We start from the raw sequence: 6,000 nt of genomic DNA, 5'->3' as shown, positions 1-6,000 counted from the left end.
GCCTTGCTGCCCCTGCTGTCACTGGGAAAGGGCACCACAAGATTGAACCCAAAGCTAAGCACCTCTCCCATTGCAAGAAAGATCAATCTAGTAGGCCAAACCACTGATAATTCGAAGATACTTGCAAAGATAACTTAATCACACATAAAAGAATTCAGAGGAGATTCAAATATTTCTCATAGATAAACTTGATCATAAACCCACAATTCATCTGATCTCGACAAACACACCACAAAAAGAGTTACATTGAATAGATCTCCAAGAAGATCGAGGAGAACTTTGTATTGAGATTCAAAGAGAGAGAAGAAGCAATCTAGCTAATAACTATGGACCCGAAGGTCTGTGGTCAACTACTCACAACTCATCGGAAGGGCCTTTGAGATGATGTTGAGGCCCTCCGTGGTGATTCCCCCTCTGGTAGAGCGCCGGCGAAGGCTCCAAGATGGGATCTCTCAGATACAGAACATTGCGGTGGTGGAATTAGGTTTTCGTGGTGCTCCTCGATGGTTTCATGGTACGTGGGTATATATAGGAAGAAGAAGTAGGTCGGTGGACGCTCGAGGGGCCCACGTGGGTGGGGGGTGCGCCGGGCACCCTCGTGGCCGCCTCCTCTATTGCTTGACGTCCACTCCAAGTCCCCAGGATCACGTTTGTTCCAAAAAGATCGCCCCCGAAGGTTTCATTCCGTTTGGACTCCGTTTGATATTCCTTTTTTTTCGAAACACTGAAATAGGCAAAAAAAACAACAATTCGGGATGGGCCTCCGGTTAGTAGGTTAGTCCCAAAAATGATATAAAAGTGTAAAGTAAAGCCCATAAACATCCAAAATGGGTAATATAATAGCATGGAACAATAAAAAAATTATAGATACGTTGGAGACGTATCAAGCACCCCCAAGCTTAATTCCCGCTCGTCCTCGAGTAGGTAAATGATAAAAACAGAATTTTTGATGTGGAATGCTACCTAGCATATTTCTCAATGTAATTTTGTTTATTGTGGCATGAATGTTCAGATCCAAATGATTCAAAATAAAAGTTCATATTGACATAAGAAATAGTAATACTTCAAGCATACTAATAAAGCAATCATGTCTTCTCAAAATAACATGGCTAAAGAAAGTTATCCCTACAAAATCATATAGTCTGGCTGTTGCTATATCTTCATCACACAAAGTATTTAATCATGCACAACCCCGATGACAAGCCAAGCAATTGGTTCATACTTTAGTAATCTCAAACCTTTTCAACTTTCACGCAATACATGAGCGTGAGCCATGGACATAGCACTATATGTGGAATAGAATGGTGGTTGTGGAGAAGAAAAAAAGTAGAAGATAGTCGCACATCAACTAGGCGTATCAACGGGCTATGGAGATGCCCATTAATAGATATCAATGTGAGTGAGTAGGGATTGCCATGCAACGGATGCACTAGAGCTATAAATGTGTGAAAGCTCAACAAAAGAAACTAAGTGGGTGTGCATCCAACAAGCTTGCTCACGAAGACCTATGGCGTTTTGAGGAAGCCCATCATTGGAATATACAAGCCAAGTTCTATAATGAAAAATTCCTACTAGTATATGAAAGTGACAACATAGGAGACTCTCTATCATGAAGATCATGGTGATACTTTGAAGCACAAGTGTGGTAAAAAGGATAGTAACACTGTCCGTTCTCTCTTTTCTCTCACTTTTTTATTTGGTGGGCTCTTTGGCCTTTTTTTAAAGTCTGAAGTCTCATCCCGACTTGTGGGGGAATCATAGTCTCCATCATCCTTTCCTCACTGGGACAATGCTCTAATAATGAAGATCATCACACTTTTATTTACTTACAACTCAAGATTACAACTCGATACTTAGAACAAAAATATGACTCTATACGAATGCCTCCGGCAGTGTACCGGGATATGGAATGAATCAAGAGTGACATGTATGAAAATTAGGAAGGCGGCCTTGCCACAAATACGATGCCAACTACATGATCATGCAAAGAGCAATATGACAATGATGATGCGTGTCATGTAAACGGAATGATGGAAAGTTGCATGGCAATATATCTCGGAATGGCTAGGGAAATTCCATAATAGGTAGGTATGGTGGCTGTTTTGAGGAAGGTATATGGTGGGTGTATGGTACCGGCGAAAGTTGCGCGACACAAGAGAGGCTAGCAATGGTGGAAGGGTGAGAGTGTGTATAATCCATGGACTCAACATTAATCATAAAGAACTCATATACTTATTGCAAGAATCTACAGGCCTTTGAAAACAAAGTACTACGCGCATGCTCCTAGGGGGATAGATTGGTAGGAAAAGACCATCGCTCCTCCCCGACCGCCACTCATAAGGAAGACAATCAATAAATAAAATTGTGCTCCAACTTCATCACAAAGCGGCTCACCATACATGCATGCTATGGGAATCACAAACTTCAACACAAGTATTCTTTAAATTCATAATCAACCAACTAGCATGACTCTAATTTTACCACCTCTATATCTCAAATCAATTATAAAGTATCAAACAGATCATAGCATCCAATTCACTTCCTATATGATAGTTTTTATTATATCGAACTTGGATGCCCATCATTCTAGGACCAATATTATAACCACATAAAATACCATGCTGTTCTAAAAGACTCTAAAAATAATATTAGTGAAGCATGAGAGATCAACAATTTCTACAAAATTAAGCCACCGCCATGCTATAAAAGATATAAGTGAAGCACTAGAGCAAAACTATCTAGCTCAAAAGATATAAGTGAAGCACATAGAGTATTCTAATAAATTATAATCAAGTGGGATTCTCCCAAAAGGTGTGTACAGCAAGGATGATTGTGGTAATCTAAAAAGCAAATACTAATATCATACAAGATGCTCCAAGCAAAACACATATCATGTGGTGAATAAAAATATAGCTCCAAGTAAAGTTACCGATAGACGAAGACGAAAGAGGAGATGCCTTCCGGGACATCCCCAAGCTTAGGATTTTGGTTATCCTTGAATATATTTGGGTGCCATTGGCATCCCCAAGCTTAGGCTCTTGCCACTCCTTAGTCCATAATCCATCAAATCTTTACCCAAAACTTGAAAACTTCACAACACAAAACTCAACAGGAAATCTCATGAGCTCCGTTTGTGCAAGAAAGAAAAACCACCACATAAGGTACTGTAATGAACTCATTCTTTATCTATACTGGTGTTAAACCTACTGTATTCCAACTTCTATATGGTTCATACCCCTTGATACTAGCCATAGACACATCAAAATAAGCTAACAACACACGAAAAACAGAATCTGTCAAAAACAGAACAGTCTGTAGCAATCTGTAACTCTTGAGTACTTCTGGAACTCTAAAAATCCTACCAAAATACGAAGCCCTGGGAAATTTGTCTATTGATCTACAGCAAAAATAATAAACGCAAAAGCACGTTTCTGTGAATTACTAAAATTATTTTCGTGCACGCAAAGTTTCTGTTTTTCAGCAGAATCAAATTAACTATCACCGTAGGTTATCCTATATGTTCTACTTGGCACAAACACTAATTAAAACATGAAAACACATCTAAACAGAATCTAGATGAAATATTTATTACTAAACAGATACAAAAACAAAAAAACAAAAAAAAAATTGGGTTGCCTCCCAACAAGCGCAATTGTTTAACGTCCCAAGCTAGGCATTGATAAATTCAATGATGCTCACATAAAAGATAGCAATTGAAACACGAAGAGAGCATCATGTAGCATATGAAAATCACATCTAAGTCTAACATACTTCCTATGCATAGGCATCTTATAGTAATTTTTTTATCATAGCAAGCAAAAACTAGCATATGCAAGGAAGCGGAAAGAAATGATAGCAATCTCAACATAACGAGAGGTAATTTAGCAACATGAAAATTTCTACAACAATATTTTCCTCTCTCATAATAATTACATGCGGTATCATAAGAAAATACAATAATATAGCTATCACGTAAAATATTCTCAACACGATCCACATGCATGCAAAGTTGGCACTCTTCCAAAATAGTGGGATTAACATTAACTAAAGTCATGACCTCTCCAAACCCACTTTTATCAAAAACTTCATAAGATTGAACATTATCCAAATATGTGGGATCTAAAGTTGACACTCTTCCAAACCCACTTTCAGTGTTATTGCAAACATTATTATCAATCTCATATTCAACATGGGGCTTAAATAAAATTTCAAGATTATAAGAAGAATCACCCCAATCATGATCATTGCAACAAGTAGTGGACATAGCAAAACTAGCATCCCCAAGCTTAGGGTTTTCCATATCATTAACACAATTCACATTAATAGAATTTATAATAGAATCATTGCAATCATGCTTTTTATTCAAGGAGTTATCATGAATCTCTTCATAAATTTCTTCATCACAATTTTCATATTCACGAATTTCAAGCAAATCCTCATAAAGATAATATAGTGCACTCAAATCACTAGAAATTGGTTCATCATAATTGGATCTCTTAAAAAGATTAGCAAGCGGATGAGGATCCATAGATCTTAGCAAGCAAAGATGCAAGAAAAAAGAAGGCACATGGTAACACAAGATCGAACGGAAGAAGGGCGAATAAAACGGCAAGGGTGAAGTGGGGGAGAGGAAAATGAGAGGCAAATGGCAAATAATGTAATGCGAGGGAGATGAGTTTGTGATGGGTACTTGGTATGTCTTGACTTGAGCGAAGACCTCCCCGGCAACGGCGCCAAAAATCCTCCTTGCTAAGTCTTCAGCTTGCGTTGGTTTTCCTTGAAGAGGAAAGGGTGATGAAGCAAAGTAGCGTAAGTATTTCCCTCAGTTTTTTAGAACCAAGGTATAAATCCAGTAGGAGGCTCCTCAAAAGTCCCACGCACCTACACAAACAAACAAGAACCTCGTAACCAACGCAATAAAGGGGTTGTCAATCCCTTCACGGCCACTTGCGAAAGTGAGATCTGATAGAGATAATATGATAAGATAAATATTTTTGGTATTTTTATGATATAGATTGGAAAGTAAAAGATGCAAACAAAAGTAGATGTAAAACTTATATGACAAAAGATAGGTTTCACTAGTGGCTTCTCTCAAGATAGCATAAGTATTACGGTGGGTGAATAAATTACTGTCGAGCAATTGATAGAAAAGCGCATAGTTATGAGATTATCTAGGCATGATCATGTATATAGGCATCACGTCCGTGGCAAGTAGACTCACTCCTGCCTGCATCTACTACTATTACTCCACACATCGACCGACTCCTGCCTGCATCTAGAGTATTAAATTCATGAAGAATAGAGTAACGCATTAAGAAAGATGACATGATGTAGAGGGATAAACTCATGCAATATGATACAAACCCCTTCTTTTTATCCTCGATGGGAACAATACAATACGTGCCTTGCTACCCCTGCTGTCACTGGGAAAGGACACCGCAAGATTGAACCCAAAGCTAAGCACTTCTCCCATTGCAAGAAAGATCAATCTAGTAGGCCAAACCAAACTGATAATTCGAAGTGACTTGCAAAGATAACTTAATCACACATAAAAGAATTCAGAGGAGATTCAAATATTTCTCATAGATAAACTTGATCATAAACCCACAATTCATCGGATCTCGACAAACACACCACAAAAAGAGTTACATCGAATAGATCTCCAAGAAGATCGAGGAGAACTTTGTATTGAGATTCAAAGAGAGAGAAGAAGCCACCTAGCTAATAAGTATGGACCCGAAGGTCTATGGTAAACTACTCACAACTCATCGGAAGGGCCTTAGAGATGATGTAGAGGCCCTCCGTGGTCGATTCCCCCTCCGGCGGAGCGCCGATGAAGGCTCCAAGATGGGATCTCGCGGATACAGAAGGTTGCGGCGGTGGAATTAGGTTTTCGTGGTGCTCCTCGATGGTTTCAGGGTACATTGTTATATATATAGGAGGAAGAAGTAGGTCGGTGGACGCTCGAAGGGCCCACGAGGGTCGGGGGCGCGCCCATCC

Source organism: Triticum aestivum, chromosome 5B (assembly GCF_018294505.1).
Source record: "Triticum aestivum cultivar Chinese Spring chromosome 5B, IWGSC CS RefSeq v2.1, whole genome shotgun sequence".
NCBI classification, from domain to species: Eukaryota; Viridiplantae; Streptophyta; class Magnoliopsida; order Poales; family Poaceae; genus Triticum; species Triticum aestivum.
The sequence above is the reverse complement of the archived record's forward strand: the minus strand, read 5'-3'. Positions refer to the sequence as shown.